The sequence below is a fragment of the Protopterus annectens genome, chromosome 10.part0 (assembly GCF_019279795.1).
Source record: "Protopterus annectens isolate FY-2018-M chromosome 10.part0, PAN1.0, whole genome shotgun sequence".
NCBI lineage: Eukaryota > Metazoa > Chordata > Ceratodontiformes > Protopteridae > Protopterus > Protopterus annectens.
The window spans coordinates 400,746,303-400,759,942 of record NC_056744.1 but is presented as its reverse complement, the minus strand read 5'-3'; the positions used below and the strand labels follow the sequence as shown (position 1 = coordinate 400,759,942).

The window sequence follows — 13,640 nt, the reverse complement described above, 5'->3', positions numbered from 1 at the left end:
TATAGCACTACTCAGTGTGAGTTCTTTAAAAGTTTTCTCTCACAAGCTTTGTATATAACTTATCCTTTAGCTTTATATTACTGCTGTATGTACTGTCTCTGCTTTTTGAACCAGGTTTTGACTAAAAATAGTCTTCAGATCAACTTATCTACCTGGTTAACAAATACAAATAGTTAATCTGTCATCACCATTATTTTGCAATGCATTATCACTGTATTCTAATTTTCACCTTTTGGTTTTGTTTTGTATAATTCCATTTGTTCAGTTAACTCCTTTAACTGTGTACTTGTAATTTTAGTTGCTCTGCATTTATCTACTTATTATCATAATGGCAGGTCTGCTTCTCTTAACAGCCTGTCCCCATTTCTTATATCACAAGCTTTTCTATCTCTTTACTAAAGAATCACTTAACTCACTGAATTCAATCAATAGCTCAGTTCTTTATCTCACTAACATGAGTACCTCAAGACTATGCAGGATGTGTCTTTGTAAAGAATGAATGGAAAAACTGCAAGTTCCTCCTCTGCCACAGTGATTTCTGAATTTCACTTTAAATACTGCTTTTAATTTTTCTCTTCTTTGAGCAATACAACATTCCTTCCCTAGTGATACAAAGGAATGTAGCTTTTATGACTTATTAGATACTCTGCTTGCAGCGAGAAAAAAAAATCAGTTTTGTGGATCTGAAGATTTTAATTTTTTTTGGTAAATTTCCTTGTAATGAGAGAATATCTGGTGGTAGCAGTTGTGCAACTTATCTGACTGCAAATTATACTTCTGTACTTCTTAATAAATAAACTCTCAACAAAAATCAATTTCTTCACTTCTGGCATCAATTAAAATATGTGGATGCTTGTCAGGATGCTCAACAAAGAATGTACACGGTGTGGATGTTCTACTAGCTCCATGAGCTCTTTACTCTGTGTCACTCTCCTACTTCGGACACAATAGAAGAGTCTTTGTGGGTTCTGTTTAAACAGCTTTATTTTATACAAACACATCACATGGGCTCTGTTTAAACAGCTTTATTTTATACAAACACATCACGATAGAAGTTTACTGACTTTAATTTAAGTAACTTATATACAAACTGATGTAATCATACATGCTTAATGTCTGGCTGCATTCTCAAAATGGCACTAGTAATGACACACTCTCAACATTTATACCTGCATGCTCAGTCTCTGATGTGCTTCTTAAAGATACAGCAAATAGCTTGTGCTCTCTGATCTATATCCTCCCTCTTGAAAACAAAACATGCAATGTTATGAAACTTTCTGGTATGCAGATATCACAGACAATTATTAGTCATGCATTTATACAAGATACAATACATATATACGCAGCTAAGTCCATGTTGTTACATATTTCACACTGGGCTTAGATACTCGTCCATAACGTGTGACATAAAATTGTAAAATTGGGAATTGGGCTTAACTATTGGAACTATCTCTGAAAAAATGTTCGATCTCTGATTTACTTGGAACATATTCAGGAATGGAATCAGAGGTAGGAACACCCTCTGGGATAGAAACAACATTTGGTTCACTCTGAGATTTAGAGTCTAAATCGCTATAACAATGCTGTGATGATGATTCTGGTACAGGTAACTGATGTTTACGGTTTTGCCTGTACTGCGTACCTTCTGATTCTATAAGCTAGGATCTCAGTTCAGGACATTTTTCCAATAACTTGTCCTATACAGTCGAAACCTTTTTCTGTTTGAAGTCTGACCATTTCTCCTTCCCTTAATGGAGAAAGAAGTTTGCTCGACTTGTACGATCACTTCTGGATAGAACACTTCTTAAGTAATCGAGCCTTGATGGTCTTATTATTCTTGGCTTTAGGCTTTAGCAGATTGGTAGTAATAGGTAGCGTAGTTCTTGTTTGTCTGGAAAGAAGTCGTTGAGTTGGAGATCCGAGTACATCATCATGTGGTACATTCCTAAGGATAAGGAGATTTAAGAAAACATCTAAACTGTCACATCTTGACCTTTCAAGTAGTTGTTTCGCAGTCCACACAGCTTTCTCAGTCAGCCCATTTGACTGAGGATACTCAGGACTGCTGGTAATGTGTAGAAAGTCCCATTCTCTTGCAAATTTCTAAAACAACTGGCTAGTAAATTGAGTACCATTGCCAGAAATAACTTTGTGCGGACTACCATGGACTGAGAAATGATATTTCAGCTTAGTAATAACAGTAGTAGATGTTGGATTAGGTAGCAGATCAATCTCAAACCAATTCAAATAAGAGTCTACTAATACTAAGTAGTACTGATTGCTCCACTCAAAGCTATCAGTGGCTACTGTCGACCAAAGTAGTTCAGGAACTGGATGAAGGTGAAGCAGTTATCTTTGCAAGTGCGATCTAGTACTATTGCGTACTGAACAAGAAGTACTTTATCAATGTCTTTTAGTAATGAAGGCCAAAATGCAGCTCAGATGGCTTAGTGTAACTAATTCTCTTGCTCGTCTCTTAGTAGAAGCGAAACCTGGGTGACCACAATGCAAAATCTGGATACACTTATGTTGTAAAGAAGCAGGAACAATTTTAGGACCTTTGAAAAGAATGCTATCTATCATCAACATTTCATCTCTATAGGTAAAATAGGTTTGCACTTCTTGTAGTACACTAGATTGATGTGACGGACATCCAGTATTAAGGTAGTGATTGAGCTTTTGCAAAACTGGATTGGTCTTAGTGTGATCTCTCAACTCATCAAGCCTTGTGGTAGAAATATTATGCACTGCCATCACATCAAAGTCAAAAGTCTCTCCATCAAGCTGTTCTGTTGTATTCCTGGGCAATCTGGATAAGGTATCAGGCAGATGGAGTAGTTTGTGTAGACCATTTTGAAGTTGTACTTTTGCAATCTGAGCATCAATCTTTGCAATCTTGCTGGAGTTGAATGCACAAGCTTCTTTAGAATAGTAACTAGAGGTTAGTGGTCAGTTTCAATTTGAATAGCTCGATCATATATATAGTCATGAAACTTGGAACATGCAAATACTATTGCCTAATGTTCTTTCTCAGTTTGAGCAAACTGTATCTCAGTTTGGGTAAGTGTTCTAGATGCAGAGGCTACTGGTCAGCCCTCTTGAAGTATAACTGCACCTAGACCAAATTTTGAAGCACCACAGGAAAGAGTAACTGGTTTGTTCACATCATAGTATCTTAATGTAGGTGGGGTGGCAATTTTCTGCTTGAGCTCTTCAAACGCCTTCTGGTGTTGTTCTAACCATGACCATGCAACATTTTTGCATGTTAGCTCTCTTAAATGTGCTGTCAGCTAACTGAAGTCTGGTATAAACTTGCCTAAATAGTTGACCATGCCTAAGGAACATTGTAGAGCTTGCACATTGTCTGGTGCTGAAATCTCAAGAATGGCTGCTTGCTTGGTCGGGTCTGGTCTCTAGCCAGTGCTAGCAAACAAATAACCTACAAATGTAACTTCTGGGAGTCTGAATTTACACTTCAGAGGATTAAGCTTCAAGTTCACTTCACGTGCTCTGTCTAGAACTTTCTTTAGGTTTCTGTCATATTCTGCTTCACCATTGCCTCCAACCAATACATCGACTTTTATGGCACAAGGATAACGTGAAAAAATTTGCTCCATTGCACGCTGAAAGACTTCACTTGCAGAATTTATTCCAAATGGCATCCTTAGAAATCTGTATCTGCCAAACAGAGTACCAAATGTGGTTAGTAATGAGGATTTGCAATCAAGGATCACTTGCCTAAATGAACTCTTTGCATCCAAGACTGAAAAAACAGTGGCATTTGGTGTTAGGGCTGCGTCCTCTTCGACTGTGCGCATTGGATTATATGGTATTTTCAATGCTTTGTTCAAATCTCTTCGGTCAACCCATATTCTGATTTTATCTGAGCCTTTTTTGTGAGCTGCTACCATAGACTACAACCATTCGGTTGGTTCTGTAACTGGACAAACTACACCTTGCTGTACCATTTTGTCCAGATGAGCCTTAACTTTGTCCTGCATAGCTACTGGAACTCTTCTTGTTGGTCTGACTACTGGAGTGACCTCTGGGTCTAACTTCATGGAATACACTACTGGAAGTTTACATATCCTCGAAAACAATCAGCATACTTTGCGAAAATGACTTCAGAAAAATTAGAACTAGGAGATGCACTGATGTGATGAACTTCTTTGGTAAAAAAAAGCAGATTCATTCTCAAACTATATTTGAGACCCAGTAAAGACTGTTCTGATCTTCTTACTACATAGAATAACAAGTTGCAACAGTTCTTGGCCAAATAACACAAAAGCAACACTGAGCCTTCAATTTGAATCTCTTCACCTCCATAAGCAACAAGTTTTGCACTACTGGTCACATTGAGTTTCTCATTAGCTCTCACTCTAGCAAATGTGTCTGCTGATATAACATTACACTTTGAACTTGTGTCTACTTTAAGCTCTGTGCATTTACCATTGATCCGGACAGTACAGAACACTTTGCTCTTTGCCAATAAATTCACTGCATCAACTCTTTCACCAATTACTGATACAACATCCACATAGAATGCTGACTGCTGCATCTCTACTCAGTCAACTTGATTTTTTTGTGTGACCTTTCTTTACAACTGTGTGAGGTTTACCTGATTTGCAAACTTTTTGGAAGTGGTTTCATTTGTTACACTTGTGACATTTCTGACCAAATGCTAAACATTTCTCTCTTTTAGACTCATGATTTGCACCACAATTGCGACAGTTAACAATATATCTGGACTTGGGTTTTGCTGATTCATGCTTGTACTGCACTGACGAACATGCTGCTTTAACTGAACTGGTCTTAGAATTTACAGGAAAACTGCACAGTTTTCTTGATGAGCCAGCAGGGGTTGTGGCTGCCATGTGCTTAGTAGGCCTATTTCTGTTTGCCACGTGCTGCATGCTGTCTACATTTGCTCTGGAGCCTGCTGAAACAGTGCCCCGGTCACTTGCTAGCATACATGTGTATTTTTCTGTCACTTCATGGATTTGGCAAATCTCTATGGCTTTACTCAATGTTAAATCACTATCACGCAACAAGATCTTTCTCACAGCAGCACTATTAATACCACATATAAGCCTGTCCTTTATTAACTCATCTTTTAAGTCACGAAACTGACAAGTTTTAACCTTGTTTCTCAGATCCGTTATATAAGCTGCAAAAGTTTCCCCTGGTGTCTGATCTCATGTAAAATAAATGCCTCTCCAGTGTAATATTTGTCTGGGGGTTAAACATTTCTCAGAACTTGCACTTCAAACACTTGGGTTTTCCCTTGACTCAGCCTGTACAACAATACGATGGTTTTCAGCTTCTACTTCATACACTGCTAGTGCATACACAAATCAACGCTCTCTTTCTACGGCCTCTGACCCAGCTAAGTTTAGTAAAATGAATTCCTTGGTGCATGCATCTTTATATGAATAAGCAGCTTCTATAAAAATATCATATTCTTGCTCAAATATTCTTCAATTCTCCGCAATATTCTGATCAAATACAAGAGGTAAGGGCTTTCAAATCCATTTGCCATACTAACACATACTGGTGAAGGGTTTTGCACATAAGCAAGAACACATACGCATACACATGTGCCAGAAAATTATGCCAGTACTTGTAACTTTGCTCAATAGCACAACGAGCCTCTGTATAACAGAACTTTATGAAATAAGTCTCTCTTGGGCACTGTAATACTCTTGAAATTAATGTATTGCATGAAATCACCTCTTAACAGTATAAGAAACATAGTAAGAATAAAAAAAGAATAAAAAAGTGTTGCCAGTAGAATCCACACCAAATTTTCTGTGGTTTTAGCTGTCAGCGTCTCTTTTTCTGTGGTATAAGAAACATGTCAAAACATGTCAAATAACTGCACGATGCAAGCCTCTGGGTAACTGGACTTTGCAAAATAAGTTTTTTAGGGCGCCATAACGCTTCTGAAATTATTGCATTGCTAAAGTAATTTATCATTTTAAGAAACACTTCAAATAACTGCACAATTTGAATGAACTGGGCAGGAGAAGCTCAGCAGCAAAAACATTTCAAAGTAATGGCACTTTGTGAATAAACAGTACACAACACACTGAATCTTCCCCAAAATACTGGTGCAATTCTCTACAGTGCAAGGAAAACTATAATGGCGGCACTTTGCACACAAATGACTCTGAAATACATTCACAGTAATAAGCATACACTGTAAGCACTTTTACACACTTTGAGATGCTTCGAATAACTTTAGTTGTGCCTTAATACAATACGAAGCCGTAGTTATGCCAAAACACAGCACTTTGCCAAAAAACATGCAGTAGCCTTGCTTAATTTACACTTAATGTGCCCCTTTTTTCCCTTATTACATTTGTTTTGCTCGTTTAATCTCTTTTCATGCCCATTGTATTTTTCTTGTGCTTATTTTACTCTAAACATACCCATTTTACCTCAAACATGCTTGTTTTGCATTTAAACATGCCCGTTTTACTTTTCTGTTAATCATTTCATCAGACACCTTAACTTTAAACATTTCCTTTAGTTAATAAGCCTTTTATGCCTCCCACTTGTTTAATAATGTGTTTTGAGCTCTTGTAATGCCCCGTTTTGTCCTTTGTATGAAATAAGTAGTTTGTACATATTTTCATTACCTTTGCTTCTTTTCTGGCTCTTTCATGCTCATTTCTTTTAGTTTACCTTCACGGTAATCTCTGCACCTCATGGCTCCATATCTTTTTCTCTGCAATCTCAGTTCTAACACCATGTCACTCTCCTACTTTGGGCACAATAGAAGAGTCTTCATGGCTCCTGCTCAAGCATCTTTATTTTATACAAAGACATTACGATACAAGTTTATGACTTTAACTTAAGTAACTTATATACAAACTAACTGTTGTAATCATACATGCTTACTCTCTGGCTGCACTCTCAAAATGACACTAGGAATGACACGTGCTCAACATTTATACGTGCACACTCAGTCTTTGATGTGTTTCTTAAAGATACAGCACCTAGCCCGTGCTCTCTGATCTACACTCTGACTACCTTCTAGGATGAAGGGTAGCACATACCATGTAACGTCCTGTAGTTAGGCATTAACATATTTAAAGATAACTATACTCCAGGTGCTACAGCTGTGAGCCCAGAGAGATACAGAGTGCAAATGGTATCTAGAGAGAAAGTAGTTCCTCTTGTCAGGTTTCTGGGATGACAACAACATGTGGGTAACACAAGAAGAAGACAGCATGACATGCCTGGACAACACTGGAATTGGAGGAACCATGTGGTTAGTTTTAGAGCCTCCAGGTCTTGGTGAGGCTGGTTAGACAGATGGAAGAGAAGATCTGGATTAGGATCTGGCACACATGTAGGTTGTTTCAAATGAAGCCAAAGGTAGGGCAGCCAAACCTGCTGAGATCAGAAGGGGGCAATGAGAAGTGCCACTGCCTTGCACCAGGTGGCTTTCTGTAGAAACTTGGTTATGAGGGGAAAGAGTAGAAAGGTGAACCAAAGACCCAAGGGCTAGCTGTGGACCATAGCATCCCTCAGTGACCGATTCTCTAGGGGAATCACTGCAAAGTAGCTGCTGCACTTGATGTTTAGGTGGGAGGTGAAAAGGTCGCAGCACTGCTGGCCCCAGTGGCTGAAAAACACTGATGCCACTGCTTGGTTGAGGGACCACTCATGAGGCAGACACATACACTTGCTCAGTTTGTCTGTTAAGACACTGGAACTCCCTGGGATGTGTACTGTCACCAGAAAGCTTTGAGAAGACATTGCCCACTGCCAAAACCTCACAGCTACTCAACATAATGGTTATGAGAGGGTTCCCTCCCTGTTTGTTAATGTACCAGACTAATGACATGTTATCTGCCTGGATGGAACTTACTCCTTTGGGGAGAGAGTCCTGAAATGCCTGTAATGCTAGCCGGACTGCTCTCATCTATAAAATAATGATGTGAAGTTGGCCTCTGTTGCAGACCATGTGCCATGGACAGTCTTCCCTATCTGGTGCACCCCACCCCCGAAGGAGGCATCAGTGGTCACAGTGGCCATTGGTGGTGGACAGGAGAACAGTCGATCCCAGAAGACAAAAGAGGAGACTGACCACTACAGAATCTGATACCTGCATACTGGCGAGAGGCATACTGAAAAATACAGATGCTGATGTAACAATGACCACCAAACTGAAAGAGTCCACTCCAGTTCTCTCTTGTAACCCCTTGTTTGTAGGACCACAGTAACTGATACAGCCATCCATAACAAAAGACAAATAATTAGTCTTGCTGGGAGACTTTGTGAAGCAAGAATTTGTGAGGATTGAAGATAAACAGAAGGGATCCAAGATTGTGGGAGCTTGGCTATCTGGGATGTCATGTCCAGGAGGCACCCTATAATTCTACTGCATTTATGAAGTTATTCTCTGTTTGCCTGTCTTGGAGTCAGATGGCTTTTTGTCAAGTTTATAGCGATTCCTATGTGTTGAAAGAAATGGAGCAAGAAGTTCCTAAAGTGAATCAGCTGATGTCTTGTGGGAGCGATAAGCAGATAGTTGACTAGATATGGGAGCACCCAGAACCAATGCAGTCTCAGGTAAGCTGCTACAACTACCATGCATTTGGTGAACACTCTGAAAGCTGTGGTGAGACCAAAGGGTAGTGCTTCAACTCGGAAGTGACTGACTCCCATCCAAAAGTGGAGAAACCTTCTAGATTACTTTGCAATCTTTACATGTTAGTAAGCATCCTGAAGGTCTGCTGAACACAACCAGTCATACTTCCTCAGAAGAGGTAAGGTGGATTTTACTGTGACCATCTGAAACTTTGTCTACCTGACAAACTGATTTAAGTGGCTGACGTCCAGAATGGATCTGAGGTCCCTGTGTTTTTTTTTTTTTTTTGGAACCAAAATGAATCTTGAATAGACTACAAACTCTTGTTGGTCTGTTGGGATCTCCTGGATGAGACTCTTTTCCAGCAGCTTTGCTATCTCTACTGTTACTACATCCTTTTTTTGGCCAAAGGGAAAGAAAAGGGAATAACATAGCCTCTGCTGAGTATCTTCTGCACCCAAGAATCTTGAATGATGCCTAGGCAGGTATGAAGGTGCAGAGATAAGTGACCCGGTCTTACTCCAGAGTGTGGCAGTCAGGCAACCATGCAAAAGTGCTGGAAGAGTTTCTTGGTGAAGAGACCTCAAAGCTCTTGATTTTATAGACTGCCTCTTCTCCTGAGGTGATGTCCACTGAAGATGTACTCCCTTCCACTTCAGGGGGCTCTATAACCAGAGATTTTCAAAACCAGAGCTTCTTTCCACCCTTCTGGTTCTGAGAAAAAGTCCTTTGAGAGATTGAAAAATGTATCCCTATGGCAGGCAGAGGATTCTGGTGAGTGTCTCTTTAACCTTGGGTCTGAAATCATCTGATCCATTAAAATGGATATTTATGAAGGACATCTTGAAACATTCTGAAAAGTCGCAGAGACTTTTCCATGCATGCAGATGAACAGCAATGCCAGTGCCTGCTGCTCTTAAAATGCCATCCGCGAAGTTGGAAATGAGGTGCACAGACACGTTAGGCATAGATTGTAAGGTAGATAGCTGGGATTCCAGTGTCTTCTGGATTTCCACAAGCAAATTATCCAAGAGGGATTTGGAAAGTTATTTAGTCAAATCCTTCTGGACATAAGTCATGTGTGTCAAGTAGTTCAATGAACTAACTGCAAATATCACTGAAGCATATGTCTAACTGTTCATTACACCAGACACCCTGTTAGGGGGAATGGACAGAGGTACTCTGTAGCTGCTGCCAATAACTTAGCATCAACTGGGGGACCCTTGCTCCTCTGTGACCAGTTCCGTGGAGATACATAGCAACTTATCTGTTTTCTTTAGGTACTGGCTCCGTTACGTTGGGTTCTTTCTAGCTTCACTGTGAGACCAAGTCTATGAGCTCATCAGCAGGCGGGACTACCCAGGCAGTAGAGGAGCCAGAACAAAAACCTCAAGGAATACTGACTCTTGGGATAGGGGGTTGGACAACCAACCACCCTTTTGTCTCATCAATTCCTGGATCCTTCCAAAGGAGATGACTTCTGTGGGGACCAAGGGGGCCCCTCCTCTTCTTCAAAGTCAGTATACTCTGTGATTGATTCCTGGGAGGAGTTAACATGCTTCCTCTTGCAGGTACACTTCCTGTGACTTTCCTCTGGGAGGTGCTCAGAATCTTTATGAGGACTCAACAAGAGCAAGGACCCTCAAGGTTAAATGAGGTTGGAAATCCCCGACAGATAGGATGTTCAGTCAAAGCAGCAGAATTAAGAGGAAGTCAGGATGGAGTCAAGCCAGTGTGAGGAATCTCCTCTCCAGAGTTGGACAGGACCCTTTCAAATGCTTGAACATCAAAGTTGAAATAGGAACTGAGGATGATCTTCCAGGACCCAAAGACCCTAAGGAAGGAACATCCCTCGCTCTCCTCTGAATCTGACGTCAGTGCTGAGCTAACTAAGGACAAGGCACCAATGGGAAGAGATGGCTCTGAAAATATCAGCATCAAACTCGACCCCCGATTCTCAGCTACAAGACCTTTTGTGATATGACACAGCTGGAGTAAAAAGGGGAAGGAGCTGAAGTCAAACCAGACATTCTTGGGTCCAACAAGTTTCTCTCACGGGTGTTGTTCAGCACCATGGAACTCTGGACTAAGAGTCAGACAGGAAAAGGAGCAATCAAAGTGGGAACTGACTGTCAAAGCCCAGGTGACTCTGGAGGAGCATATCTGGGTCTGAGTTCAAAGAAATTTACTCATCACACTATCAACATCGGCTTAAGAAAGACTTCTCATTTACTGAAAGGACCTGAGGTTGGAAGCCACCGAAGGTGGTCTTGAAGATCAATGTCTGTCCTGCAGGATGGGTGAATGGAGGCTCCAGAGAGAAGCTGCAGAGAGGAGACGAAGTTATGATCAATTTCTCTAGCTCCTGGCGTGGTGTTGGAGCCATTAACTTGAGATTTTTGGGTGCTAGCACTGACTGGGGAGTTGGCTCCACAGATCTCTTTCTGGTCTGTCCTTTTGTTTGTTTTTTTGTTTGTTTTTTTTCCCTTTACTTTCTTTTTCTCCTCACTCTTCTCTCTCTTTCTCTTTATCTTTTCAAGCCTTTAGTTTATCTGCTTTCCTGGAGGAAGAAGAAGCTAAAGAGGAAGCAAGAGGGGTTGATTTTTCCAATTGGGCCCATTAACACCAATTTATTTCTGCAGTCCACTAAAGCCCTGCCCCAAAAGAGGCATAGGACTTGTACTCTACAATGAGATGGCCAGCCCCTAAGCAATAAATGCTCAAGTCATGTGGGTTTTGGGGATCTTGTGCTCAGTGAATTTTATGAAGACAGAGTCCTTGTCAGACATGCTGGAATCCTAAAGATAAACTTCTTCACATGCATACTAGAAAGAGTATGCAGCTGTGACAATCACAAACAAGTAATTGTAAAACTATGAAAAAAAGCTATGGCAAGCTATGAAAAGCTAACAGACAGAAAATGTTTTATATCCATCTATCTATCTATCTATCTATCTATCTATCTATCTATCTATCTATCTATCTAATCTATACATGGCTTACAATCACCATTTCGAATGAAAGTCACTCAAACTGGGATGGTCAAAAGGCTGTTTACCAGTTCACGTAACACCTAAATGAAAATTGTCGAGTCCATAACAGCGAATACTAGTGTGAATTCACTGTTGTGAGGTCGATGTTCTGCTTGGAGATCACTCTACAGTGGGGATTGGGAAATGTACCTTTTAACTCAATGTAGTGCGATCTTGAAGTCTGTATATATAAGTAGCAAGGGGTATGGGAGGGTGCAGGGGGGCTTGCCCCCTGCAAAACATTAGTTGGAAATCACTGGACTGCAAGGTACATTGGGTAATGTCCCCAATGTTGAATATGGACGCGTCAAAATTACCATTTTCTTCATTTTGCCAAGCCGATGTTTTCATTTTCAAAGTTTTTTTTTTTTTTTTTATTAAATCATCGCTCGACTGAGTGATTTTCAGAAGTATGACAGTAAACCTATATATATATATATATATATATATATATATATATATATATACATACATAGGTCTGCTGTAGTGCAATCCCGGAGTTGGTAAATTTAGTTTTGGGGGTGTGGGAGGTGCAGTTAAGGTGGGTTTGACATACTGCAGTTTTTTTTTTTTTTGATTCAATGTTGGCCAGGTGTCTCTATTCCCTGTAAAAAAATTCAGTAATATGCAGTTTCGATTTTGTAAAAGTTTGGTGTTGTCGTATTGGTAAACTGAAATTCGGCTAAGTGTAAATTCGGTCTACAGAAATAGACCCATAGATATATATATATATATATATATATATATATATATATATATATACACACACACACACACACACACACACACACACACACACACACACACACACACACACACACACACACATACATACATAAAGTGGGTAGGGAAAAGGGAGGGAAGAAACGTCCCACAACAGAAAGGTTCAGCAAAGAACAAGTAGAAAGGAACAAAACAGTCCCTAGGAAATACTGCACTAGCTATCTAAAAGAGAAATCGCAAAAAAATATTTAAATTTTGAAAACTTGGCTATCTGCTGAGTGTTGAGCTCTTGCAGATCACATCTGGACTCTTTAGACAGCAAATGAGATCTGGTGTATTTCAGTTAACAGAAAGGCACTATGGGTACAGGATGAGCCTAAGTCTCAGATCCAAAAGATGGAAAAATTTTGCCTATGTTGGATCCAATCGGATCAGACAATGCATTCTTTGAGTCAGACAAATAAGACAACATCAGATCTTCTATTCCCAGTGGATATCTGATCTAAAGTACAAACACCAACCTAATTACTTATGTCATTTCTATAATAGCACCCAATGGTGCTGTGCCCTTATTAGTGCACTGTACTTAATGTGCTAGGTAGTTTACCAAATGAAAAATAGAAAAATTACTTTATGTTTTAAAAAAAACAGGATAGCTATAGCTAAGGACGATGGATACAGTTTAGATAATTAAATTTTATAATTACACTAATTACTTAAATTATGTAGACAAATGTGCATGAGTAATATAGCATAAAGCTAGAACAAATGAGCCTAATACTGAATACCCCCTCCTTCTATATTCTGCCTCTTTGTCTTTATCTCTCCCTCTCCCACTCACCCAGATTACAATATAGAACATTTTACTACAAATTACTTTCAGCATTTCAGTTCTCTAATTGCAGCAATAAATATAGTATATACATTTCTTCTTTGACCTTCTTGTGCAATTATTGCTTTTACTTTGCTTCTCATTTTGTGTACCATGTTGTTATTTGTCATGTTCTGTACTTTGCTGTGTTTGTACATCCTGGCTGAGACTGAAATTGGCCCATGTGGATCAGCACTCTATTCCAGTTAACAAATTTTACATAAATCATAAAATACATCTTTTTCTAAAACACATTCCTCATAAAATATAATTGCTTTTTTAATTATGTAGTTAAAATAAAAAAGGGAAACAATTATCTGCAGCACTACAATGTTGGGAGTGACTGGAAATCAGGCCTGTTGTTTGGTAGTAGGAATACTTTTCCATACATACACAACTCAAATATTTAACT

General features: G+C 39.5%; 1 protein-coding gene across 1 annotated transcript in view; it reads right to left on the bottom strand.

The window, feature by feature from the left end:
- HMCN1 (hemicentin 1) overlaps positions 1-13,640 on the bottom strand; it is a 5,606,893-nt gene that overhangs the window by 3,276,726 nt on the left and 2,316,527 nt on the right. The window lies entirely within an intron of this gene.